The 27,956-nt window shown below is 37.4% G+C and overlaps 1 long non-coding RNA gene across 1 annotated transcript; it reads left to right on the top strand.

The window, feature by feature from the left end:
* Window positions 1-27,932, top strand: LOC147581174 (uncharacterized). The gene is made up of 3 exons (XR_015250863.1): window positions 1-294; window positions 26,240-26,458; window positions 26,967-27,932. It is a non-coding gene; the product is annotated as an uncharacterized LOC147581174 (long non-coding RNA).
* Window positions 27,933-27,956: the final 24 nt, after the last annotated feature.

The following is a 27,956-nucleotide window of genomic DNA, read 5'->3' as shown; positions in this document are numbered from 1 at the left end:
TTAATGTATAGGCTTAAGGAGAGTATTGAAGAGAATACCAGTCAACAAAAGGAATAATAAGGAGATGCTGATAATTTGTCTGACACAACAATCAAGGTTTTTTCCAGTTGATCAACGAGTGTCCTTGCCCTCTCATTGCTGTATTCTTGGAGAAGTGACACTTCAGAATCTAAGATCTGAGGGATTAGTTGAATTTAGCCAGACAAAAGGGACGGAGCCAGGAGGAGAAAAGAGTGCAGCATCGAAAGTGGAAGGGATGCCAAGTGCAAAGGCCCAGAGACAGGAGAGAGCAAGGTGAGTCCCAGGAACTGAAGAGGTGCTGCTCATCAAGATGCATCCCTATTCTGAGAGAATCGCCTTCTTGGGGGGAGAAGGAATGTTTTTTGACCAAGAATTATAAGAATATTATTCTCCCCTTCCAGAGCCTACAAATAAGCTTTTAGGATTTATTTGTAGGTCAAAAATAATGATAATCAAATATTTAACAAAGTTTTTTTTGTTTTTGTTTTTTTGGTTTTTTTTTCAATATATGAAGTTTATTGTCAAATTGGTTTCCATACAACACCCAGTGCTCATCCTAAAAGGTGCCCTCCTCAATACCCATCACCCACCCTCCCCTCCCTCCCACCCGCCATCAACCCTCAGTTTGTTCTCAGTTTTTAAGAGTCTCTTATGCTTTGGCTGTCTTCCACTCTAACCTCTTTTTTTTTCCTTCCCCTCCCCCATGGGTTTCTGTTGTTTCTCAGGATCCACATAAGAGTGAAAACATATGGTATCTGTCTTTCTCTGTATGGCTTATTTCACTTAGCATCACACTCTCCAGTTCCATCCACGTTGCTACAAAGGGCCATATTTCGTTCTTTCTCATTGCCATGTAGTACTCCATTGTGTATATAAACCACAATTTCTTTATCCATTCATCAGTTGATGGACATTTAGGCTCTTTCCACAATTTGGCTGTTGTTGAGAGTGCTGCTATGAACATTGGGGTACAAGTGCCCCTATGCATCAGTACTCCTGTATCCCTTGGATAAATTCCTAGCAGTGCTATTGCCGGGTCATAGGGTAGGTCTATTTTTAATTTTTTGAGGAACCTCCACACTGCTTTCCAGAGTGGCTGTACCAGTTTGCATTCCCACCAACAGTGCAAGAGGGTTCCCGTTTCTCCACATCCTCTCCAGCATCTATAGTCTCCTGATTTGTTCATTTTGGCCACTCTGACTGGCGTGAGGTGATATCTGAGTGTGGTTTTGATTCGTATTTCCCTGATGAGTAGCGACTTTAACAAAGTATTTTAATGTAATGTGTAGAATCTTCCTTAACACTAAAGTTTGGATCATTAGACGTGTCCCTGGATCTACCAGCCAGTCCCTCGCCATCTACCAGCTCATTAGCCAATCAGTGATGTTATTGGTCTAATTTTATGGTTTACTAAATTAATTAGCTTGTATCACAGAGGTTCATTTTGGAGTGTGGGGTAGATGGGGATGACTTAGGTCTGTAGTGGGATGTGGGGTCCCTACCTTCAGTGTCTAGGTCACAGTGGAAAACAGGTAAGAAGGAAGGATCATGGCAAATCCATTTCTACCAGGACAGGAAAAACACTTTTTAAAGCCCATGCTTTTGCATATAAAGGAGAACCCAAGTCTGTTTTTCTAAATCCAATATGAAGGTCATATATCCCCTTGAGTGGGGCACAGTTAACATGCCTTAAGAGTTTCCCTAGAGTAAAATGTTTTATTAGAGTTCAGAAATTTAATTAGCCTTAAAATATTGTTGTTAGTTGTAATATGTGTCAACTCTGATTTTCTCAACTATAGGTAACTAATCGCAAAAAATTCTGCTGAAAATGACCCAAGGATTTTGTGCTAAATGAGGTCAATTCCTTCTCTGTCTTTTCTGACCCTTGAAATTGTTTATGTTCTTTATATGTTCTTTCTCAAGTCTTCTAGGGAATCAGTCCTAGGGAAAAAAAACCCTCAAATTTATAAATATGATATTTTTACTTTCACTCTCTAGATGACTTAACATATAGCAAATTTTCTATGAAAGAGTATGAAAGCCCCAGAAAGTAAGGGGGATATAAGCATATAGCCGAACTTAGATATCCACAAAGTACAAGCTACGTTTATAAACTTATAAGGAATTTTCTCAGTAAATATTCTTCAACTACTCCTGGTAATCAAGAGAAGAAAAGAGAGATGTGAACATGAGGGCTCGTACTTCATACACAAAATAAAGTCCACATGAAAGAGAGTGAGTGAAAGAGGAAGAATAAAAAGTTCATTTCTGACAGTAAAAAACATACTATGTGTTGTATCTGAGGATGTCTGTGAAATTTGAGAAGTCATTGATGAAATGGTCTACCAAGATGAACCATATTAAAACACTTTTTTCAATCATTCCAGAAATCTTGGTCCAAGTTGGCATGTCAAGGCTGGTAGGTCACACACTTTTGACTGTAGTTCAGATTGCTGAAAGACACATCTTCCTCATTAGTTTCAGGTGACAGCTCAGCTCACTGTACAGGAGAGATCCACTTGTAGAGAAAGAGAGAAGAGAGAGAGGAAGATTTAGCACTGCATTTTCACAGGGCAAGAAATTCCACCCTAGCTCCAATGTGTGTTGGCCCGATGCCTGGGATCTTGTTAAACACATGACCATCACTCTTCTGCCTATTTCTGGCCCGGATTTTGAGCTTGGTGGCTAAGCAAACCCTAGTTGGAGCTAAAATTAGGCAGCCAAATTGTGACAAGACATACTTGTCTCCAACAAAGAAAAGACGTCTATTTAAGAAAGACTGGATCTATCCATGGGTTAATGTCAGTTACATGCAGCTTAGCAGTCTGTTTCTATTATACAATATCTTAACTAGAATAGACCAACTAACTAGGCTGCATTCTGGCTTCCAACCTTCTACTATTACCACAGCAGCCCAATTCTGTAAATGGTCTTGTGTAGCTGGAGGAGAGTTTAAGGAGGAGCCACAAACTATTGACATGAATGGTAAAAAGCAAGAGTGAATATATATGGGCCGTATCTTCTGAATTAATGTTAACTATATGATTTCAAAGATGTCAAAGTTTTGAAGTCTTTTGCATCATGGGAGAAATGTATTTGGAGTCTGAGAGTTATGGGGTTCTCTCTCACTTGACATATCTCTGATAGAAGTGGGATTGTCATCAAAAGTAAAGTAGAATAACCACATTGCCTCATATTTATTAATTTATTATTTATTATTTATTTATTTTGAGAGAGGGAGGGAGAGAGAGAGAGAGCACAAACAGGGGAGGGGCAGAGAGAATGGGAGTGAGAGAATCCCAAGCATGCTCCATGCTGTCAATGCAGAGCCCAACATGAGGCTCAGTTCCACCAACTGTGAGATCATGACCTGAGCCAAAATCAAGAGATGAATGCTTAAACCACAGAGCCGCCAGGCATCCCTAATATTTTCACATGTACTTTTCCAAACATCTCAGTCAATGTCTTTTGACCACCCATTTTATGGGTGTGGCATTGTGGGGGATTCAGAGATGAATCAGATTTTCTCTCCCATCAAGGAGCATAGGATCTATTTAGAAGGAAGAAAAAAGTGCAGAGAAAATGAAACAACAAAAAATAATTTAATAGCACTTTTGAGATAATAGTAGAAGAGATATTTATATGATAGTGATTAACTGTCACATGCCTTCTGAGGAATTTAGAGGGAAATAATCACTTCTGGTTTCAGTGATGATGGAGAAGACATTTTCAAGACTGTATGGATGGTGATTGATGGAGAGGGTGATATGAAGAAAATACAAGAAAGGTTGGAGGGGGTGGTGGGTGCATTTTTCTTTTGATGGAAACTTGGGGATTCTATGGGGAAGTAGATGCTTTGGCATAGGAAGTACATAACTGAACACTTACTGAGGGATGAAGCTGTTATAAGTCCAGAGGAAACCTGACAACACGAAACTCTTTGCCACCTGTGCAGGGGCCCTGGCTGAGGCAACCAATTAGGCTGTTGCTGTTTTCATTATACAATACTTAAAACCAGGGCCAAAACACAAACAAAAGATGAAGCAAATGAAATCAACCACAAAACATCTCTCTTCCCCTCCAAATACAATCACTTTATAGTTAAGGAAACCATTCTTTCTGGTAATGCTATCTTGATTCTTCCCTCTCAGACATAGTTGTGATGCATCCAATTTCTCTTGAGACAAGTGCTTTCTGTGGCCAGGTTTCTAGGATGGATGCATACAGGAAGGTGCCCAACACTTCTGTTCTACTGCAACGTTCAGGCTGAGGATACCTTCTGCCTGCAAGAAAGTATTTCAGTATTTTATGATTTAGAGGACTTAATTCATACTCAGTAGTGAATAACAAAGAAAGACAACATTTAAATATGTTGGGCTCAAAACAACATGTTTTAGTGTCCCTTTGTATTTCTAGTTACATGCATGAGGAAATATATGGATAAATAATTGAGAAAGGTTTTGCCAGGCATTTTTCATTAATCAAACCTTCACAGTTTTGTTACATACTGGAATGAAAGAAAAGGATTTTTATTTCACTAAACTGCTTTTGACAAGGCTCAGGGACCTTATTGCTAAAACCAATGGGCACATTTCCATCCTTATTTTATTTGATCTCTCAGCAGCATTTAATTAACGTCACCCTGTCCTTTTCGCAATGCTCTTTTCCAGTGGCTCCTATAACACCACACTCTCTTAATTTTCCTCTTTTCAGAAACTTCCAACATTTTTTTCAGCCTACAAGATAATTCCCTCTATCTTCGCTAACTCCAACTCATCTGCTAGATATATTTCTGTAACTGCTTTTCAGACTCTCTTTCCCAATGCCTCCTACCCCCTACCCCACATTGAATTAGATGTCCCTGTTTCCATAACAACTTATTCCACCCCAACCACCCACTGACATAGCACCTGTACTTGTTTTCAGATTAATTTTTAAAGTAGTCTTCCCCACTAGCCAATAAGCTGCATGAAGTCAGTTTCCTCTTTATCTCAATTTCCTTTGCAGGGTCCTTTTTTGCTTAAATGTTTGGATCACTTGGCATTATGTCCTTGGCATTTACTCTTATAAGTCTACATACCCTCCTTGGACAAGCCCACCTTTTCCATGTATAAATTAACTTCTATATGTTCGCAACTCCTTATATTTATCATTAGTTCACCCATTTGTTCAATGCTCTACTGGAAGTCCCTGTTTGGATGTCTCACATGCACCTCATTATGGCCATCCTCCCGTTTCTGCTCTCTTCCAGAGTTCCTTAGCTCTGTGAATTGTATTAGTGTCTAGCCAGTCACCCAAGCCCCTGTGTCAGAATGGAGTTGTTGTCCTGTTGGTTTTCTTGTCACTTTCAGCCCTTATACCTGATGGGGAGGAAGAGATGTAGCAGAATAACACCTAAGTCATGATCTGAAGGGATCAATATTAGGAAGAAAGAGGTGTGGCTGCAGTGTAGGTGTAATACTCTGAGAAATACAAGGATCCAAGACTATCCTCCAGGATGGAGGCAAAACTGGGTTTTGCCAGCCTCTGACAAAGGCTGTTAAAATCTCCCTGGCCTTAGGTACAAGGAGCGGTTGCAGGGTGGATCCTGAACTGTCAGAGTAGGAAGATAAAGGAAAGAGGCTCTGGGCATCCATCTGAGGCTAACTTTGATTCGAAACAGAAAAAAAAAATGTTTTTCACCCTGCTCTGGACTTTTGATGACTAACTTAGTAAGGCTAGTTTCTTTTTTGTAATGGAGTAAGCCTGCTTAACTTCCCAAATATCAGGGAGCGTGTCAGAGCAGGGTTATCCCAGAAATCTCTGGGTCACCGCTGATTCTTCCTTGTTCCTCATTTCAGCATCCAGTTAGCTATTAAAATCTATAAATTCTGGGGCCCCTGGGTGGCTCAGTCGGTTAAGCATCTGATTTCGGCTCAGGCCATGATCTTGTGGTTCACGAGTTTGAGCCCCACGTCCAGCTTTGTGCTGACAGCTCAGAGCCTGGATCCTGCTTCAGGTTCTGTGTCTCCCTCTCTCTGCTCTTCCCCTGCTCATGCTCATGCTCTGTCTCTTTCAAAAATAAACACTAGAAAAACTTTTAAAAATCTATAAATTCTCTTAAAAATGTTTGAAGTTGTCCAACTCTTCACAGTATACACTGACAATTTCTTAGTCTAAGGCAAATAATCTCCCATGTGGATTCCTGTCACAACCTCTTCACTGGGTTCACTCCCTTTAGCTTTGAACTCTCTGAGGCTATCCTCCATGAGATAGCCACCACCACCTCTGATCAGGCCATTCCCCTACTTGAAATTCTTCTATAGCTTCCCACTGCCCTCTAGATCAAGTACATCCTGACCTCCTTTTAGGTTGTCAAAAGTGCTCTGCCTCTTCTTAGAGACTTTCAATATTTTCCTTAACATTTTTAAAAAGTTAATTTATTTATTTTGAGGGGGAGCGGAGATGCGTAGAGAGAGAAGGAGAGGGAGAGGGAGAGCGAGAATCCCAAGCAGTCTCCACATTGTCAGTGAAGAGCTCAATGTGGGGCTCGAGCCCACGAACTGTGAGATCATAACCTGAGCCAGTGTCGGACTCCTAATCGACTGAGCCATGCCAGCGCCCCAATACTTTCCTTATTTTTTAACCCAGAAGACAAATTCCCTGTTTTTACTTCACCAACTGAAACTCATCTTTCAGGTATATTTGTGTAACTACCTTGGAGATACTTTCCTAATGCCTCCCATTCCCTGCCCCATATTATATTAGATGTTCTTGTTTCTACAGCAACTTCTATTCACCATTCCCCCATACATTGTATCCACAGTTGGTTTTAATTTTTTTGGGGGGGGGATAGAGAGAACAAGAGAGAATGAGTGGGGGAGGGACAGAGGGAAAGAGAGAATCTGGGAAGGACAGAGGGAGAGAGACAATCTTAAGCAGGTTCCACACCCAGCTCTGGGCTCCATCCTACAACCCTGGGGTCATGACCTGAGCCTAAATCAAGAGTCAGATGCTCAACCAATTGAGCCACCCAGCTACCCCGCCCCTCACCATTTGGTTTTAAATTAATTTTTAAAATAGTTCTTTACTTATTTTTGAGAGAGAAAGAGACAGGGGAGAGGCAGAGAGAGAGAGAGAGGGAGACACAGAATCTGAAGCTCCCGGGTCTATGCTGACAGCTCTCCTGATGCAGGGCTTGAACCCACAAACCATGAGATCATGACCTGAGCTGAAGTTGGATGCTTAACCAACTGAGCCACCCAGGCACCCCTGGTTTTAGATAAGCTTTTCAAGTAGTCTTCCCCACTAGCCTATAATCTCTGTGACATCAGGGTCCATGATATCTTGCTCGCTAAGCACAATCCTGACTTATAATCAATCAATGAACGTTTATTCTACTAAACCGAAGGGAGATCTCACTAGTTACACTGTCAAGAAAACGTAGACCATTTTAGAGGTGACTTGACATAACCTTATGATGACTTCTATAAGGTATTTTAAACAACTACATAATAATTAAAATAATCTTACCAAAGCACCCAGTAAGGTGTTAACTCTTCTACTAATCTTGTTCAGTGATGCCACACTGAACAATTGTATTTATTTATTCAGAGTCCAGTGAGCATCCACATATGCCAGATTCTGTTTTAGGTACCGGAGAACAGAAGTGAACTCAATAAGATTCTCCAGGTAACTGTTATCTGTGCTTTCTGGGGGTTTCCACTCTAGTTGGGATAGACAGAAAATAACCTAATAAATATAAATGAGAAAATTGTATTAAATAAGTGCAATGAATAAAACACAATAGGGCGCTATAGTAGACAGGGGATTGAGGTGTTATTAACTGAGGAGATAGTATTGGCGTTGGGATCTGAAAGACAAGAAGACATTGGGGAAGATCAGGCAGAGGCAAGAGCAGGCCTCTTCCCAAAGAAGAAGGTACTATTTTTAAATCTCCATTTATAGATGAGGAAACAGAGACTTAGAGAATGTTAAGTAATTTGTTCAAGATCATGTAGTTAACAAATGTCACAGCCAGGCTGGAGAGCCTTCGATTTCACCACCAACCCGTGCTGCTGCCACTGGTGTTTGGCACTTCCATATCCTCATGACCAGGGTCCTTGGATGGCCTTTGGCTGCTCTCTGTCAGACTGAAGTGTCCTGTGACACAGAATTGCCTCTGGTTTCCTACCATGTCATCCTCTGTCCTTGGAGCTTCCTTTACTACGCTGGAGCTCAGCTAAGAATCTTAGAGCAAAATAATCTGATTAATTGAATTCTTACAAGGTGTGCCAAAGCTCTTACCTAAAAACAAGTGTTTTTATTTTCAAAGGGGAATTTTATTCAGGACATGTCTAGGGTTTTAGAGTTTTCCCAAAGATCTTCTGTTATCGATTGCTTTATTTAAACGTCACTCTCTGCAGTGAATTTATATCCATTATTTAGCTCAGGGAACTGATGCTCAAAGAAGTTAATAATGGTAATCCCAATAAGCCTCTTATTAGTAGAAATTCCAATGGGCAGAATGAAGACAATATCATCACGGAATATGTCCTGTTCTGCCTGTGCATATACCAGCTCTGTTAGTGAAATCCTGTTTTCCATTCTCCCTTGCCAGTATATGCCTTTCCCTGCAGTCAGGACCATTTCTTTACTAATCCCCACGTGCTCGGTGTTGACGCTTCTCTGATGCTATTGCTCATGCTGCTTCTCTATTACAGGGAGCTCTCCCCCGCCCCTTTACCACATTCTCAAAACGAGGTTTTCCCACAAGGCCCTGCTCAAACACAATGCTCTATAAGCCCTTTAATATACCATGGCTAATAAACTGGAGTCCACCAGATCAGTCAGGGTCCATGACAAACTGGTTAGTAAATTATTTTCAATATAATCTTTTCTCCCAGTTATTTTGGCCACTTCCTCTCCATCCTCCTTTTCTATTAAACTCTTCACTTTGAGTTAATAGCACACTGACTAGCACTTGGTCACATGGCATTATTTTTTTTTTCATCTATTTTTGGTTCATTCTCTTAGTTCAGCTATAAGGTATAAAACTATGCTCTAGACTAGTGGTCCTCTAGCCTTTTGATTTCAGGACTCCATTACAATCTTACATGCTATTAAGAACCTAATGATTCTGATCACCAATTCCAATGGTAGAGGGGGATTTCCCAACATCACCAAGTAATTCTCTGACACCAGAGTTGGGTGTTTTACAGTTCAATTTAATTAATACCTGGAGATGGCATCAGATCATGAAGGTTAAGAGTTCAGTCCTGTAAGACCACCCCTTCTCCCACTTCAGATGCCAATTGCAAATCCAGGTTGTCACCTGTGTTTCTGACTGACTGGCTATAGGTTGAAGGTTCAATTAATTTGCTAGAGTGACTCACAGAACTCAGGAAAACATTGTACTTACTAGATTACTGGTTTATTATAAAAAGACATATCTCAGGAATAGCCAAATAGAAGAGAAGCATATAAATTATGAAGAAAGGACAAGGAGCTTCCATGCTCCCTCCCAGCACCCACTCTTCCCAAATCTCCATGTGTTCATCAATCCAGAAGCTCTACAATCCCTGTTCTTTCGAGTCCTTATGTAAGCGTCATTGTGTAGGCATGATTCGCTAAATCATTGGCCATTGGTGATTGAACTCAACTTGCAATCTCTCTCTTTTGTTTTCCAGAGATCAGGGGGTGGGGCTCAAAGTTCCAACCCTCTAATCATGATTGGTTCTTCTGGAAACTAACCCCCCATCCTTAGGTCCAAAATTCACCTTATTAATATAACAAAAGACATCTTTATCACTGTCATCACTTAAGAAATTACAAGGGTTTTAGAAGCACTGTGCCAAAAATGAAGACAAAGACCAAAAATATATATTTCTTATTATAAGTCACAATATCATAAACCCCAAAGAGATGTTTATGTAGTTATATCTGTTGATATTTATTATGTTAGAAATTAAAACTGATAAATTAAATAATACTTAATAATTTACTAAAAATGAATCCATTCCATGTTAACATAAATAACATATTTTTATTTTTTTTTAAATTTTTTTTTTTTTTCAACGTTTATTTATTTTTGGGACAGAGAGAGACAGAGCATGAACGGGGGAGGGGCAGAGAGAGAGGGAGACACAGAATCGGAAACAGGCTCCAGGCTCCGAGCTGTCAGCCCAGAGCCCGACGCGGGGCTCGAACTCACGGACCGCGAGATCGTGACCTGGCTGAAGTCGGACGCCCAACCGACTGCGCCACCCAGGCGCCCCAATAACATATTTTTATAAAACATAACTGTATTTTCCAAAACAAAATGATTTTAATAAGAAGCATGCATTTGTTGTATAGTTTTTCAAGTCCTGTTAATATTTGGCTTGACAAAAGACAGCTAGATTCTCATATCTGCTTCTGCATTCAATCTATTGCAATGTCACATCTCTTTTACTGGAAAACTTCACTGTTTTCTTGCACAAAAGTAAGAGTAAAAAAGACAAATAGTATCTTAGTAATATTATGAAAATAGTTTTAACTTCATGGTTTCTCCCTAAAATGGCTTGAGAACCCTAGGGTTCCCTGAAGCACATTTTGAGAACCATTTTCTTATACTTCTCTTATTTGTTCCATAGTAATGAGCCCAAAGTAAGTGCTTGATATATACTTATTTAGATATTGAAATTGTAATGTGGTCTAACTTTTTTTCTGCTTGCAATTTTGTTTATATAGTTATTCTTACACACAAAAATATACATAAATCCATCAGTTTTAAGCCATTTCAGAATTATAATGGTTTACTTTGTGAAGGAATGCAATGTTAACATGTGGGGGGTGGTGGTGGGGAGAGTGTGGGACACACGTGCTGTAGTGTGTCATGTGGGGATGGCAGTGCGTACTTGGGCAGGAGAAAGTCGGGGTTGTAGGAATTTCAGGAATCCAAGAGAGAGCAGAAGAGTTGATGTGGAGCCAGTGCTCGGTGCTTTAATACAAGAGGTACTTAGTCAAAGTGATTTTAATGCTCAAGAGCATGGAGTAGGAGTTGATGACATCTCATGGGTCATGAAAAACCCACTTGCCACGCTGGGATGAAAAATTGTAGATAGTAATTTCTTCCAAAATAACACATAAATCTCACATGATTGGACTTGTTATTAAAGTATTTTCCTACTTTGTATGGTATAGAGTGTAGTATCTAATAAGTTTTAGTAAAAGGCATATGGAGATGCCAAGAAACTGGACATACCTCAGCCCCCGTTACAAATTGCCTTTGCAGAAGAGCTTACCAATCAGATTTGGCAATGACAGAGAATCACAAAACTGAAGGGTGATGATGAGTTTGACAGTGTGAGCTATGCCTTGGAAGAAAGAAGCCTCTCAGCAAAGACTTCTAACATCCGGATGAGAGACTAGCATGCTGACTGGATAAGTTGCTTTTTGGGAATCTTCTCTACATTTCTATCAAAAGTCATGAAAAGCTCCACAAGTAAAACAGCATGATATTTGTATTAAAAACAGACACATAGATCCGTGGAAATGAATAGGGAGTCCAGAAATAAACTCACACATATGTGGTCTATTAATTTGTGACGAAGAAGCCAAGAATATACAATGGGGGAAAGAACAGTCTCTTTAATAAATGGTGTTGGGAGAATTGGACAACCACATGGAACAGAGTGAAACTGGACCACTATCTTACACCATAACAGAATTTAACATAAGACCTGATATCATAAAACTCTTAGAAGAAAACATAAGCTCCTTGACATAGGTCTTAGCAATGATTTTTTTTTTTTTGAACCTGACACCAAAAGCAAAAGCAACAAAAAGAAAAATAAATAAGTGGGCCTAGAACAAACTGAACACTTTGAAAGGAAACCATCAACAAAAGTGAAAAGGTAATTTACCGAGGGGCGAATGGGAGAAAATAATTGCAAATCATATATCTAATAAGGGGCTAACATACAAAATATACAAAAAACTCATATCACTGGATAGCTAAAAACACAAAGAATCCAATTAAAAAATGGGTAGATGATATAAATAGACTTTTTCTAAAGAAGATCTACTGATGGCCAACAGGGACCTGAGAGGGTGTTCAACATCATTAGCCATCAGGGAAATGCATCAAAACCACAATGAGATATCACCTCACACCTGTTAGAGTGGCTGATAACAAAAAGACAAGAACTAAAATGTTGGCGAGGATGTGGAGAAAAGGAAATCTGTGTGCACTGTTGGTGGGAATGTAAGTTGGTACAACCACTATGGGAAAGACTATGGAGGTTTCTCAAAAAATTAAAAATAAAAGTACCATATGACCCAGCAATTCCACTTCTGGGTATTTATCCAAAGAAAATGAAAACAGTAATTATTTTTTTTTTTAATTTTTTTTTTCAACGTTTATTTATTTTTGGGACAGAGAGAGACAGAGCATGAACGGGCGAGGGGCAGAGAGAGAGGGAGACACAGAATCGGAAACAGGCTCCAGGCTCCGAGCTGTCAGCCCAGAGCCCGACGCGGGGCTCGAACTCACCGACCGCGAGATCGTGACCTGGCTGAAGTCGGACGCTTAACCGACTGCGCCACCCAGGCGCCCCTGAAAACAGTTTAGAAAAAGTATACACTCCCTTTTTTTATTACAACATTATATACAATAGCCAAGATATGGAAAAAAATCTAAGTGTCCATTAATAGATGAGTGGATAAAAAATTTGTGACATATATATATGTATATATATGTGTATATATATGTATATATGTATATATGTATATATACATGTATATATATACATGTATGTATATGTATGTATATATGTATATATGTATATGTATATATGTATATATATACACATTTTATATATATATATAAAATCTCATAAACTTGTTATCCATATATATGCATATATATAATATATCCTGGAATATTACTTAGCATAAAAAAGAATAAAATCTTGCCATTTCATGGATTGACCTTGAGGGATTATGCTTAGTGAGATAAGTCAGACAGAGAAAGACAAATATTGTATGGTCTTTCTTGTTGTGGAATAAAAGAACAGCAACAACTACAACAAGCCCATAGATACAGAGAACAGGTTGGTGGCTGTAAGAGGTGGGGGTCAGGGCAGGTGGAAGAAATAAGTAAACGGTTTTTGTTTTAGTTTAAGTAAATCGAATAAAATTTTAAAAAAAGAAAAAGAAAAAAAAAGGTCCGTTACATTTTATGGAGTATGTGACAACTCTGAGCTATGGAGGATGTTAGTTATGCTGTTTATATAGGGAGGACATGTGAAAGCAAAGGCCCCTCCTTAAGCTTTAAAGAAAGTGTGTGAAAGTGCTAATGCATCCCCTAGTGCTAATGCTCCAGGACTGTTTCTTGAGAAAAATATCAGAAAAGACAAGAGAGGAAAACTGAGGCACCAACAACATTTGTGGTGAAATTGGGGACCAGTGCTTGGGCAGGGTCGCCGGAACAAGGGTAATTTTTTGGTCAAAATTCGGACATCAATAATGGGAAAGGAAGGAGTGGTGGAAGCTCATTAAGGATCAAAGAATTTCCCTGGAAAGGATGCACGTTTGGCCTTTTGTACAGAAACTAGAACACCAGTGGGCTTCTCTCCTGAGGCACACTCTTGTATTGCTCAATTCAGACATGGCCTTGATATTGAGGCTTCTTTTCTGAAGCCAGCTGTTAACACCAGAAGTGTCCTGACAAAGAGGAAACGAGCTTTAAGGCAGGCCAAGAAGATGGAGTGGGAGGGAAAAGATTTTTTTGAACATCTTATGACTTCATCTTACATCACTTTTCCTTGGACTGGAAGTAATCGGAAAATAGGGGACATTTAATTGACTCCAAGACCCTGTTGAAAAGTGCAAAATTCATGAATCACGCAGTTACTCTAATGTGACTGACTTTTTTATATTGACTGCTCCCCTTCCTTCATTGCATTAACCTAATTATGTGTTGTTATAGCTGGATGTAACCTTAGGATATTAAGTATCCCTGGCTGATTTTTGCAGAATGTCTTGAATGAATTTAAATCCAGTAATCCATAGCAGGATGGAGACCAATGTTTTCTTAGACTATGCAAAATAGAAATTTCGCTGTTGTTCTTTAAAGAAATGACAGAGAAGTCTCCTTTTTTTGGTTTGGGATCTCAAGGAATTTCTGAAATGTGCTCTTTGAGTCGTTAACAAATTGAAAATATAGAAAATGTCTGTAGAAAATGAAACAACATTCCCTCCCAAACTGAACAATGAAGGACAGCTGCTGACAGGGAGATTGGATTAACAAAGGAGCAAGTGCATGAAACGCAGCGCTATTTGCCCAGACACTGGGTTTCTTTCAGCCTCCCAAGCTGGCGGTGGTGACAGAGCCATCTGTCCTATCGTTTTGCCCTCTGTAGTCAGCCATTAATTTTCCACAAGGGCTCTCAGTGACAGCTCCCTCATAGTGACCATACTTGGACACGGGGTGTATGACACGCTTTAAGAGAGTAACTTCAAGGATTCAGGCTTATGACACCGAGTCGGTGGAGAGAGAGAAAGAGAAAAAAATTATAGATCAGCTAAATGGTAGATGAAAAGTTAGAGAGACATTGACTTACTTGAGGAAACGGCTATATTTGTGTTACATTGTGTCTTGAAATCCTATGTTGTAGGGGTACAACTCTTGATCCAGTGTACATTGAGGCTTGTAAACAATGGAGAGTTGTCTGAATACATAGAAAGAGATGCTTCTGAAAGTCTGAGAAAGGACAAAAATACAAACTCTCCTGGATCTTACTTTGAGATGATTTTCCTTAAACAAGATCCACAAGATTCTCTTTTTTCTACTTCTCAGTATTCTCCCTCTCTCTCTCTCTCTCTCTCTCTCTCTCTCTCCCCCTTCTCTCTCCCTCTCTCTCTGCAGCTGTTCTACCCTCACTAGAAATAATATGCATAAAAAGAGTATTCTACAAATATGCATCAAAATTGTCATGCTATTTTCCTTCTGCTTGCACCGAGGCTAGAGAGTACTCAAGTTTGGTTTTTAGAGATCTAGGTTTCATGAGGTAAGATTTCAAAGATACATTTAAAATAATCTCCTCAAAATGTTGTTCTGATACAGGAGCATGAGGTCATTGTGAATATTTCTGGAAAACTAGCATTATATTTTAGGGAGAATTCAATAACCTGCTTGGAATTGTCTTTGGTTGTTCTGGAATTTTATCATCTTCAATGCTGCTCATAATAAGTGAGCTACTTTTTCTGGGCAAGGGAAAAAAAGTCTTTGTGTGATTTGGGGGGATACAAAATGTAGAAACTGAGACTAAGAATTCTGTTTTTTTCTGTGTGTGTGGTGTAGAAGATGAAACTTTGTATGCCTAGATCACTTGCAGAATGTCTTGTTAAGGCTCAGCCTAGAAATTAGGTGAAACTCCAATCTGGGAAAGAAATTTACTAATCAGTGTGCTTGATCCTAGCTGTTCTAGAAAACAGTTCTCAGAACAAGGAGTTTTATGCGTGTTTAATATATCAGCAAATCATAGAGAAGTGGGTCATAAAGATCAAAAGAAACATGAAAATTAAAAAGTTATAAAAACGAAAAGCAGATTAAAAGAAAATACTTAGAGTGTGACAAAAATAAAGAAATCATCAGACTGTAAAGAGCTCCTACAAAAATATAAGATGAAACAAACATGAAAGCGAGCAAAAAAAAAAAAAAAAAAAAAAAAAGATCAGGCAATTCAGAAAAGAATAGTAAAAGGCAAACACATATATGAAAAATTGTTTAATTTCATTTGTAATTGGGGGAAATGCCAATAAAAAATAAAAAGATAAATTTTCCCATTGCTTGGAACATATTAAACATACACCCAGTGTTGGTTAGGGTGAGGGAAAACAGCAAAATTATGAAGACCTTCTTTGGTCTAACTTTAAAAAGACACACCATCTCTAAAAGAAAGTCTTTAAATATGGGCTGGGTATTAGAAAGCATTAGGTTATGCTGTTAATTTTTTTAGGCATGGAATAGTTTATAAATATGTAAAAAAAAATTTCTTAATAGAGTTGCAAAATGAAGTAGTTATAGATGAAATGACAAAGTAAGATTTGCTTTAAAAACCCTCCAGAATAAAAAATATGTGGGTGTGGGATAGATGAACCGGATTGATAAAATGTTAATAGTTGTTGGGAGGTGGATGTATTAGTTTGCTAAGGCTACCATAACAAATACCATGGATTGGGTGGTTTAAACAATAGAAATTTATTATCTTACAGTTCTGGAGCCTGGAAGTCCAGGATCACAGGGTCAGCAGATTTGGTTTCTCCTGCAACCTCCCTCTAGGCTTGCAGATGGCCATCTTACTGCTGTGTCTTCATATGGTCGTTCCTCTGTGCATGTACATCCTTGCTGTCTCTCTTGGGTGTCCAAATTCCCTCTTCCTACAAGTACACCAATCAGGTTGGATTAGGGCCCACCCTAGCGATCCCATTTTAACATAATCTCCTTTAAAAACCCTATCTCTAAATACAGTCACATTTTGAAATCCTGGAAATTAGGTGTTCAACGTATGAATTCTGGGGGATATGATCAGCCCATAACAACAGTGGATAATGGATATATATGGGTTTATTATAGTAATCTCTCTACTTTTGGTAGAGAACGGGTGAACATTTCCATAATAAATATTTTTTTAAAGGCATATTTGATTGTGTTGTTTAGAAAAAAAGAGGGAAACTTTTAAAAATGGAGAAAAACCTATTATCTAGTTACCTGTCTACTACATCTAATATATCTATGCAATTGCATAAAAAATGGGTGGAATACTTTCTATTCAGCTATGTGTTTACCATATGTTTTGTGTTCTCTATGTTGGATTGATAGTTTAATTTTTTAACACAGAATGAAAAATTTTTATCTTTTATTATAACTTAGTGGTTTCCTTTTTTTTTTTAAGTTTATTTATTTTTGAGACAGAGAGAGACAGGGCATGAACGGGGGAGGGGCAGAGAGAGAGGGAGACACAGAATCTGAAACAGGCTCCAGGCTCTGAGCCATCAGCCCAGAGCCCGACGCGGGGCTCGAACTCAAGGACCGCGAGATCGTGACCTGAGCTGAAGTGGAATGCTTAACCGACTGAGCCACCCAGGCACCCCTATAACTTAGTGGTTTCAAGATGATTTTTAAAAATTATAACTGGGATGCCTGGGTGGCTCAGTTGGTGAAGCAACTGACTTTGGTTCAGGTCATGATCTCGCAGTTTGTGAGTTTGAGCTCTGTTGGGCTCTGTGCTGACAGCTCAGAGCCTGGAACCTCCTTCAGATTCTGTGTCTCCCTCTCTCACTGCCCCTCCCCAGCTCACATTTTGTCTCTCTCTCACTCAAAATTAAATAAACATAAAACAATTTTAAAAAATACATAGCTGTTTTAGCTAAATATATAAAAATCTTCCAAACAATAAATGATCTTTTTATTACTTTATTTATTACTATATAATTTAAAAAAATATTGTTGCTTTTTATAGTAGTTTTAGGTTCACAGCAAAATTGAGCTGAAGGTAGAGAGACTTTCCATATTCTACTGGCCCCACATGCATACACAGTCACCCCAATATCAAAATCCTGCCCCACAGTGGTATGTTTGTTACAGTCGACAAACTTACATTGACATGTCATTGTCACCCAAAGTCCCTAGTTTACATTAGAGTTTCCATACTATGGGTTTTGCAAATGTATAGTAACACATATCCACCATTACAGCATCATACAGGATATTTTCACTGCCCTAAAAATCCTCTCTGTTCCCGCCTATTCATCCCTCCTTCCCCATCAACTCCTGGCAACCACTGAATATCTTGTAGTTGGAATCATACAGTAGGTAGCCTTTTCAGAGTGTGTTACTTCACTTTGTAATATGCATTTAAAGTTTCCTCCATGTCTTTTCTTGGCTTGATAGCTCATTTCTTTTTAGGACTGAATAATATTCCATTGTGTAGATGTACCACAGTTTATCTGTCCACCTACTGAAGGACATCTTGGTTGCTTCCAAGTTTTGTTAATTATAAATAGCATTGCTGTAAACATCCATGTGCAGAGTTTTGTGTGGAAATAAATTTTCATCACCTTTGGGTAAATACCAATGAGTGTAATTGCTGGATCATATAGTGACAGTATGTTCAGTCTTGTAAGAAACTTCCAAAGTGACTGTATCATGTTGCATTCCATCATGACTGGGGGTTTCTGTTACTCCAAATTCTTGTCAGCATTTTGTGTTGGCCATTATTTTTTTTGTTTTTTAGCGTTTTTTAAAATTAATTTATTTATTTTGAGAGAAAGAGAGAGCATGGAGCAGGGAAGGGACAGAAAGAGATGGAGGGAGAGAGAATCCCAAGCAGGTTCCACACTGAGGGTTTCTGTTGCTCCAAATTCTTGTCAGTATTTGGTGTTGGCCATTCTTTTTTAGAGTTTTTTTTTTTAAGTTTATTTATTTGTTTTGGGGGAGGGAGTGTATGAGTTGGGGAGGGACAGAGAGAGAGAGAGAGAGAGAGAGATTGAGATTGAACCCCAAGCAGGCTCCATACTGCCAGTGAAGAGCCTGAGGTGGGGCTCAATCCCACATACAATGGGATCATGACCTGAACCAAAATCAAGCGTTAGGATGCTTAACCAACTGAGCCACCCAGGCACCTGGATTTTGGCCATTCTAATAGGTATGCAGTGGTATCTCATTGTTGTTTTGTTTTGCATTTCCCTGATGACATATTCTGTAGAGCATCTTTTCATGTTGTTTTTTGCCATCTGTATAGCTTCTATGATGTGGTGTCTATTCGAATGTTTTGTCCATTTTTTAATTGGGTTGTTCATTTTCTCATTGTTGACTTTTATCTTTGCTTCTTTGTTTCTCTAGTGTTTTGGATCTTTTTGTCTCTGATTTTAGATCTTATTTTCATTCTTCTGATAATTACCCTTAATATTTGAATACATATTTTAAAAATGGATGTCTAACATTAATCTATACCTACATTTTCTCTATAAACAAACAAAGTATATTAGCATAGCTTTACTTATGTATCTACATCACCAATCTTGTCTCATACTCTGCAGGCATTGGGATTTTTAGATTCAGTTTGTCTATCATTTTATTAAACAGTGTTTATCTACCATCATTTAAAGTAGATTATATGATTGATTTATGTCTTTGTTCACTACAGTTTCTTCTTTGGATTTTGTGTAAGAAAAGGTTTGTGATGAATAAATATTCTCACATCTTACATATTTAAAATGATTTTTGCCCTTGCCCGTGATGCTAGTTTTGCTGGGTATAGAATTATAGGTTAAAAGTAATTTTCCTTTGGATCTTCAAAATATTACTCTATTGTCTTCTAACATCCATTATTACTTGTTTAGAAATCTCATATCAATTGGAATCTTTTTTATTTTTAAGTAATTTGCCCTCTATTTCTGGAAGCTTAGAATTTTTCTTTTTATCTTTGGTATTCAAAATTTCACAATGGTTTGTTTAGTTATAAATCTTTATTATTTATTTATTTATTTATTTATTTATTTATTTATGGCTGGTATTGTGGGAAACTTTCAAACTGAAACTCATGCTTTTCTACAGTTGTTGGATATTTTCTTTGAATAATTCTGTATTTTCTTTCTTTTCTTTATGAAACATCTATCAATACAGGTATAGACAATAGGATCTATTTTGTACCTCTTATTTTTTTTCTATTTCTATATCCCTTTGTTTTTTGCATACTATTCTGGGATAATTACCCAATTTGATAGCCAGTTTACTGATTTACTTTTAATCTTTGATTGCTCTGCTAGTTAAGTTGTGTGTTGAGCATTTTTAAAAGGCAAAAAATCAGGTTTTCATTTTCAAGGTCTTTAGTAGTTTCTTTTTCAGGGGTGCCTTGTCTTTTCAAACTTCCAAGTACATCAATAATACTTACTTTAAATTATTTTTTTTGTCCTAGTTTTTAAAAAGTGTAATTATTACAGTGTTTCTTCTTTAGATTATTAGACTTTTCTGCTCTCTTCAAACATTTGGTACTTTCTAGGTGTGTACTCAACTTTGTATTTGATAATTCTTATTCATGTGTTCATAGAGCCTAGTTCTGTGTAAAAAAAAAAAAAAAGATTTGTGGGTGTGGTTAGATGTGGTATCAGATGTTTATATCTTCCCTGAGTGAGGGTTGCCTGTTCTTCTGGATGTAACTGCTAGTTGGAGTTTCACCCTATCTGTCTGAGCTAAGTTCCCATACTTACTCTTATTTGAAAATGAGTTTAAACTAATTTGACCCTGAAAACAATAAAAATAAATTTTAAAACATTAAAAATATTAAATAAATTTTAAAGAAATAAATGCAATGTTGGTGTTTGACTGCAATGACTTCTTACTGCTCGATTCTGGACAATGCACCTTTCAGTTTATACTTCCCCAAAGTGGTCAGAGTGCAATTACTTCTTAGGAAACAGTGTGAAAACTGGGAATGGCCATCTGCTAGCAAAACCCTTTAGTCAGAATTATGTATTTACTTATGTGTATGTGTTTATTTACATTATATGTTGTGGTATATATTACCATATATATGTCTATATAAAACAAAATATGAACACTTGCACATGGCAGAAAAAAGAAGGTAGATTTGTCAGGAAATATTCTTATTTCTTATCATTCTTTGGTGTTGTTGGCCCAAGGAAAGTTCTTACTAATTCAAGTTTTATTCATCAAGAGAGGGACTAAATTTACTATACAGTTTGAACAAGCACTTCTCTGAAAGGTCAACTCACTCAAGGATTTTAAGAACATTTAATATTCTTTTTTTTTTTTTTTTTTTTTTTTTTTTTTAAATTTTTTTTTTTTCAACGTTTATTTATTTTTGGGACAGAGAGAGACAGAGCATGAATGGGGGAGGGGCAGAGAGAGAGGGAGACACAGAATCGGAAACAGGCTCCAGGCTCTGAGCCATCAGCCCAGAGCCCGACGCGGGGCTCGAACTCACAGACCGCGAGATCGTGACCTGGCTGAAGTCGGACGCTTAACCGACTGCGCCACCCAGGCGCCCCATGAACATTTAATATTCTTAATGAACATTAAGAATCAACTCACTCAAGGATTTTAAGAACATTTAATGTCCTTAATGAACGTTAAATGTTCTTAATGTAAGACATTCAGAGAACATTTTGAAAGCATGATTTGGGGAAGAAGATGATGAGACTAACATGGCACTGTAATTATTTTCCTTACCGAAAATCAGTAATAGATATGTAACTATTTCTATATGATTTATGTGGTGCTAATTTTAAACTGAGACAGTCAGGAACAAGCATAAACTCCTAGTCATTGCAGACATAGGTTTCCTTTAATATCATTTATTCTGGTTAATTTGAAGAAGGTCTGAAATATATTACTATTGATACGCCTAACTAATAACTACGACAGCAGAGATGATCAAAGTCATTTTACAGCTAGAGGACTTGGGGCGCAGACTGAAATATCCTTCTTACAAAACACATACAATTAATTAGAAAGGTCATCAGAAAAGTAACTTGGATTCTAGATGGATAGTTTTGTTATTCTCTGTACTAGATTGATTGATTTAGTCTTTTATTCACTTAACCACAAGCCACTCAACTGACTACCTGACATTTAACATTAAATACTCACTAGACGACACAGTTCTATACTTGTGTGATGGCTGCCACAATGCAAGTCATTATTAACTTCTTGAATAAGCAAAAAAAAAATAAAAAATTACTAGAATTTAAAGCTTTGCTTTAGCATGCCTTAAAATGAATCCTGTCATATAGTTGTTTTTTTTTTTTTCACAGAAATTTCCTTTCAAAGAGTAACGTTAAGGGGCACCTGGGTGGCTCAGGTGATTAAGCATCTGACTCTTAATGTCAGCTCAGGTCATGATCTCATGGTTGTGAGATTGAGCCCTGCATGGGGCTCTGTGCTAGGTGTGGAGACTGCTTAAGATGCTTTCCCTCTCCCTCTGCTCCTCATGCTCTCTCTCTCAAAAATAAAAATAAATAATAAAAAAATTTAAAGAGTATCGTTAATTGAAACAGAGTTAAATATATTTTTGACTACAGGACTTTTCAGAGCCTTTACTGAATTAATGTCCATTGTTAATATCCTTGTGGGGATAGTATGTCAAATTTCTCAAACATATTTCATCAATAAGTACTTTTTCTCTCCCAAGGAACATCTTGTGCATTAATGTTCTCCCAAGGAACATACTTAGCATTGCTGGTTTATTTGAGAATTACTGTCTTGTTTCTGTTTTGTGTAACATGCTTTCTTTTTTCATCTTGGATACTCCAGTAATAAATTGTAAGGAGAATCAAGAACTTTCTTGTTAGTTTGTTTCTGTTAATACACTGTTCTCTAACTTATCTAATAAGTGCAACATGATACTACTCTATGGGTATCCCAGTGTAGAGGTTGCTATGAAGGTAATATATCTCTAATTAGAAACAATGCTTGCTTTTTCCTCTGGTGGCCACATGAGGGAGCTAAAAAGAATCGAAGACTACTTTTTTTCCTTTAATAGGGAATTTTATACACTTTACCCATGAATGTGAATGATTTAATGGCAGTTACTACTTTTTTCATGTTCATTTACAAAATTACTATTAACAGTATTATCTGATGGAGAAGAAATGCATCATCTCTTCGTTGCCACAAAAATTCTGGTGGTGTGTGTGTGTGTGTGTGTGTGTGTGATCCTCTTATCATCAGTGGGTCAGATGGTATAAACTTTCAGAAGGAGGTCTGCACATTTATTTATCTGAGAATTGATAGGATTGTGTTTGTGTGTGTATGTGTGTGTATTCAGGAATAATAATAAAATTACCTTTCTGATTCTAATTCCTAATGTGTGGACTACAACATCACCAGGACTCTTGAAAATAGAAGTGTGCCTTTTCCAAACACTCTTTCCTTGTCTCCTCTCCATAAACCAGAAATAAAAACAATCCTGTATTTTGTGTTCATCATGCCTTGCATAATAGTTTTTTTTTTTAACACCTATGTATACCTTCCTAAAGATATATTTTGAAAAGCTTTTTTCTTATTATTAAACTTTATAAAATTGCTTACAATTAGACTTCTAAGCCTCTTTTTCTCCATACAACATTGTTTCTAAAATTCATTGAAGTTTTTCATGGAGCTGTAGTTCACTTATTTTCATGGCTACATAACATTCCTTTCTGGTGGGGGGGGGGCGCTGTGCCACAAATTATTCACTCATTGTGTTTATGTATACTTGGGTTTTCTTTTCATTTTTATTCTTAGGAAGACTATGTACATTTTCACATTGTGTCTCATGGCACAAATTCAAAAAGAAGTTGCTTTTGGATAGCCTGAATTCCTTGCAATAGAGTATGTACATGTTTGTATTAAAAAGATAATCCCAATTTTATTTCAAATGAATAAATTCCTGTTGCTCTATACTCTTACCAACAATTTTTATAATTTTTAATTTTTACCAATTGGGTAGGTCTTAAATGATATATTATTTAGGTCTTATGTATGTTTCTTTAATTTCTATTGAGATTGAAAATATTTTATATGCTTATTGGGCATCTTTTGTATGTGTACGAAATGCCAGTTTTCTGATCTTTGTTCATTTTTCTTTTGGAGCGCTTGTGTTCTCCTTATTGGATTTTAAAGACAGTTTTTATATTCCAGATATGAATTTTTATTGGTTATATGCATACTTGCCTTCTTATTCTCTGTATGGTCTGTTTAAATAAAAGGATCTTAAGTTTAATTTTGAATTGATCAAACCATTTTCTTGATGGTTTGCACTTTGGGTGCCCTGTTTAAAAATCATTCTTTTTAAAACAATTTTTTTATTGTTTATTTTTGAGAGAGAGAGAGAGAGAGAGAGAGCACGAGTAGAAGAAGGGCAGAGAGAGAGGGAGACACAGAATCGGAAGCAGGCTCCAGGCTCCAAGCTGTCAGCACAGAGCCCCACGCAGGGCTCAAACTCACCAGCTGTGAGATCATGACCTGACCTGAAGTCAGATACTTAACAGAGCCACCCAGGGGCCCCTAAAAATCATTCTTTATATGGCGCTCATTAAGATAAGATATTCTCCTATATATTCTTCTAAATGTTTAAGTATTTTGACTTTCACATTTTTTATTATCTTTTAAAATCTGGAATTGATTTTTGTGTAGAAGATGAGGAAAGGATCCCCTTTGATTCTTCTGTTGCTAATCAATTGTAAAAGCCTCACTGACTGATAAGCCCATTCTTTCTAATAACCAACTCCCTTCATTAAATTCTTATTAATTCTGATAATTTGGTTATTTTGGAGTTTTATGGATTGTTAACCTGAATATTATGATATTTCTGTTTCTTCTTTTCCAATAATAACACTTTTTTTGCTCTTCTTATCTTCACATATGTCACACATTATCTCTGGTACCATATTAAATACAAGCAACCATGTCAATTTTCTTGTCTCATTCCTTATTTTAAAAACATTTCCAATATTTCACTATTAAATTAATTTGGGTTTTGGAGGTTAACTCTTTGCCAGGTTAAAGTATTTCCTTTCTGTTCCCTGTCTGGCTAGAATTTTTACCAAGAGAGGGTGTTGAATTTTTTGATATCCATCCTGTGTATCTATTAAGATGATCATAGACTGACTCCCTTTAATCAGTCAATTAATATAATAAATTACACCAATGCATTTGCTAGATTTTGTATACTAATATTCTAAATATTTTATTTGGGATTTTGCATTCAGGTTTATGAATGGCCTGGGAAAGTAATTTTTTTTTCTTGTGCTTTCCTTGTCTATTTTTTGTTTTGTTTTTGCTTTTTTTTTTTTTTTTTTGGTATCAAACTATGCTAGCCACTTGGAATGGGTAGGGATGTATTTCTTCTGCTGCTCTTTTCTGGAAGAAGTTGTATAAAGTTAAAATTGTTCATTCCTTGAAAGTTTGATAAAACTTGCCTGTAAGTTGCCTACGCATTTGATAGAATCTGATGTTTTCTTTGTAGAATAACTTTCAATGTGATACAATTTCTTTAATAGGACATTCTTTTTTTTAGTGTTTATTTATTTTTGAGAGAAAGAGAGAGAGAGACAGAACGCAAGTGGGGGAGGGGCAAAGAGAGAAGGAGACACAGAATCTGAAGCAAGCTCCAGGCTCTGAGCTGTCAGCACAGAGCCCCATGCGGGGCTCGAACTCAGGAGCTGTGAGGTCATGACCTGAGCCACAAAGTCAGACGCTGAACGCATGAGCCACCCAGATGCCTAATAGGGCTTACTTTTAAAGATTACACACACTTACCTGTTTCTTTTGGGGTCGATTTTGATTTTTTAAATAGGAATTTAACCATTTTGTCTTAGTTTTCAAATTTATAGGAATGAGTTTGTAGAATTTTCTTTTCTTTTAAATCACTACTATAGCTGTGGCTACGTTTTGTTTTATAACTTGTATTTTTGATGCTAGTAATTTCGATTTCTCTCTCTTGATCAAACTTGCCAGAAATTTGTCAATTTTATTAGCCTTTTCAAGCACCCAACATTTGGTTTTATTTGTCCTCTCTTGTACTTTTGTTTCCTTTCTTCAAAACGACACTTTGTTTTGTCAACATTTCTGAGCACACAACTTAGAGAGTAAAATAGTTTAAAATTTTAATTTTTACAAATTGGGTGTCCTGCCTCCTCTTTCCCACTTCCTCTTTCCCAGATGCAACGATTTCCATTTCTTCTGGCTGATTATTTTGACTCTTACTGCCAAGACTCCCAATGACATGTTCTTACTGCTACTTACTAATTTTTCCATTGTAGTCATTGCTTTTTGAACTCTGCGTTAGGTTAAACCTCTTGTTTCCTATCACCATGTATCTTCTTTCATAGTAAAAAATCACAGTCACAGTTTTACCTTTCGTTACATCATTATTTTGTTAATATTTGTTTTCCCGGGGCGCCTGGGTGGCGCAGTCGGTTAAGCGGCCGACTTCAACCAGGTCACGATCTCACGGTCTGTGAGTTCGAGCCCCGCGTCGGGCTCTGGGCTGATGGCTCAGAGCCTGGAGCCTGTTTCCGATTCTGTGTCTCCCTCTCTCTCTGCCCCTCCCCCGTTCATGCTCTGTCTCTCTCTGTCCCAAAAATAAATAAATGTTGAAAAAAAAAAATTTAAAAAAAAAAAAATATTTGTTTTCCCTTTTAGAAGCCTCCTATGGTCACAAACCTTGCTTCCTTTTGGTTTCCATAGATTCTCCAATGTCTAGAACAAGGTGGACACTCAATGATTTGTTGAGTGAGTGAATGAATAAATGAACGGCATCAATGTGGAAAGAAGAACTATAAAGAATTGAAAGAGAAGGGCCTCTTTGGGAGATAACTTGAACGGAATGAAGCAAGTACTTGTTCTACCAGCTCATCTGTGGCCAGATTATAGTTACCTAAGAATATGAATATCTGTTTGATACAGGTCAGTATTGGTACCTTTTTCCATGTTTCTTTTATTTCCTTTTTGTTTGTCTTACGTTCATAATAAAGACAATTAGAAAGTGTTCTGTTTCTACTGAACTGAAGTTAAAGAAATATGGAGATGAATTTCAGCCCATTGGCTTAGATGACAGTGATGGTGAGGAATTTGTCCTGGAAAGCTGGGTTACAACTTAAGTGCCACGGAAGCAAATGAGTAGAGAAGCGTAATGCATTGGTGGTCCCTTGTGGTTTCTAGGTTGTTTTTTTTTTTTTAATGTACTTATCTAAATTTATAAAGCTATATAAATTTTTCAACAGGCACACAATAGTAAAGAGCATAGTATAATGAACTCCTTCTGTGTATCAACATTTTCATTTTTCCGGTCTTGTTTTACTTATTCCCATGGCATTATTCAAAGTTCTCCAGAGAAGAACTAAGAACACATTGATATATATTTATTACTTATTTTATTTATAAATATACTTATTCATTATTTATTATATAATAGATTTATTATAAGGAATTGGCTCATATAATTATGGAGGCTGCGAAGTACCAAGGTCTGCAGACTGCAGGGTGGAGACCTAGAAAACTTGGTGTGGTTCTAGTTCAAGTGCAAAGGCCTAAGAACCAGGAGAACTGATGGTATGTTGGCAGGCCCAAGAGCCAAGAAATGCTGATGTTTCAGTTAGGGTCCAAAGGCAGGAAAAAACTTACGTTTGGACTCTAGTCATCTGGCTGGTGAAGTTCCCTCTAATTCAGATCTTCAGTTGATTGGATAAAGCCCACCCGCACTTTAGGAAGGACAATCTGCTTGACTCAGTCTGCTAAAATGCTAATCTCATCAAAAAACACCTTCAGAGACATACACCTAGGATAGCATTTGACCTAACCTCTGGGTACCCTGTGGTACCCAGATCAGGTCATGATCTCGCGGCTCATGAGTTTGAGCCCCACATTAGGTTCTCACTGCTGTCAGCATGATCCCACCTCAGAAGTTCTTTCTCCCTCTCTCTTGCACTTTCTCAAAAATAAAACATTAAAGAAAATTTCTAAAAACTGCATACGTTAATGTTCAGTGTTTGTGCTGTAAAGTTCTGTGGGTTTTGACAAATGCATACTGTCATGTATCTATAATTACAGTATCATATGGAACAGTTGCACTGCCTAGAAGTCACCCCTCCTCTCATAGTCAACCTGACCTCCCTCCCACCGCACCTCTGGCAATCACTGATGTTTTCATTTTTGCCCTTTTCAGAACATCATGTAGTTGGAATCATATAGTATATAGCCTTGCCGATGCTTCTTTCAATTTATCAACATGCATTTAAGGTTCATATATGTCTTTTTTACTTGTTGATCGCTAATGTCTTTTTTAACACTGTAGCATAATTTGTTTATGCATTCATCCATTGAAGGACATCTCGGTAGCCTACAGTTTTGGGGGATTATGAATAAAGCTATTATAAATATTTATGTGCAGGACTTTGTGAGGATG

The sequence above is a fragment of the Puma concolor genome, chromosome B2 (assembly GCF_028749965.1).
Source record: "Puma concolor isolate L17-30 chromosome B2, mPumCon1.1.hap2, whole genome shotgun sequence".
In the NCBI taxonomy this organism is placed as follows: Eukaryota; Metazoa; Chordata; class Mammalia; order Carnivora; family Felidae; genus Puma; species Puma concolor.
The sequence above is the reverse complement of the archived record's forward strand: the minus strand, read 5'-3'. Positions and strand labels throughout refer to the sequence as shown.